This window comes from Camelina sativa, chromosome 16 (genome assembly GCF_000633955.1).
Source record: "Camelina sativa cultivar DH55 chromosome 16, Cs, whole genome shotgun sequence".
NCBI lineage: Eukaryota > Viridiplantae > Streptophyta > Magnoliopsida > Brassicales > Brassicaceae > Camelina > Camelina sativa.
Genome location: NC_025700.1, coordinates 18,288,843 through 18,289,778, shown reverse-complemented (window position 1 = coordinate 18,289,778; position 936 = coordinate 18,288,843).

The window sequence follows — 936 nt, the reverse complement described above, 5'->3', positions numbered from 1 at the left end:
AAGCACAATCAGAGACAAAAAGGTTATGAAGCCAAAAAGGATATCCGATTGCTACATAAGATTGACGGCGATCCTCTCTTGTAACACTCTTTGCGATTAAATGAGCGACAAGGTTAGAGCTTCTTTCTTCTAACCACAATTTCCACTGCAAAAAACTTCCCAGGGCATTACCTATAGAGCGTGACTGAAACTTGAAAGAAGGCCAAGCTGGAGGTCTTTGAACAGCTCCCATAAGAGCCGAATCCTCAGAAGCAAAAACAATCTTATCAAAGTTTAGACTTTTCATACTTTCAATTGCCCATAACCAACATAGAAGACTAGCATCCATCTTGCTAAAAACTGAAGCAAAGGATCTTCGACTATGCATAAGAGTTTCCCCTTTCTCGTTTCTTAAAACCCAAGCAGCTCCTTCTGTACTCGTTTCTTTATCCCATGAAGACTCTAGGTTGCATTTTTTCCAACCTTGGATCGGAGGAGACCAACCTTTTTTCCCCAAAGCCGCATTTGACCTCTCAATTACTGCATCTGCAACGGTTAAGGACTGCGCATGAAACCACTGGGAAGCATTATCTCTAATCTTGGCTACTGTTCTAGAAGCACAAAATCTTCTGCCTTCAAACGAGAATAAGTTCCTGTTTTTCCAAAGCTGCCATAAAATCCATGGGAAGGCTGTTCTAACTTCCACAGGATATTTCGAATTTTTGCTCACCAACAGTAGATAATAGATGTTTTGGAAAACTGATTCAGAATCAAACCCATTGCATGGGACAGGAAAATTAAACATAGCCCAAACCTGTCTAGCAACTGTGCAAGAAAATAGTACATGATTGACTGATTCCCCTTCCAAACCACAGCTTTGACATCTAGAATCAACCTTCATCCCTCTCGATAACATTTTATCAGCAACAGGAATAGCTCCACTCACTACTTTCCACA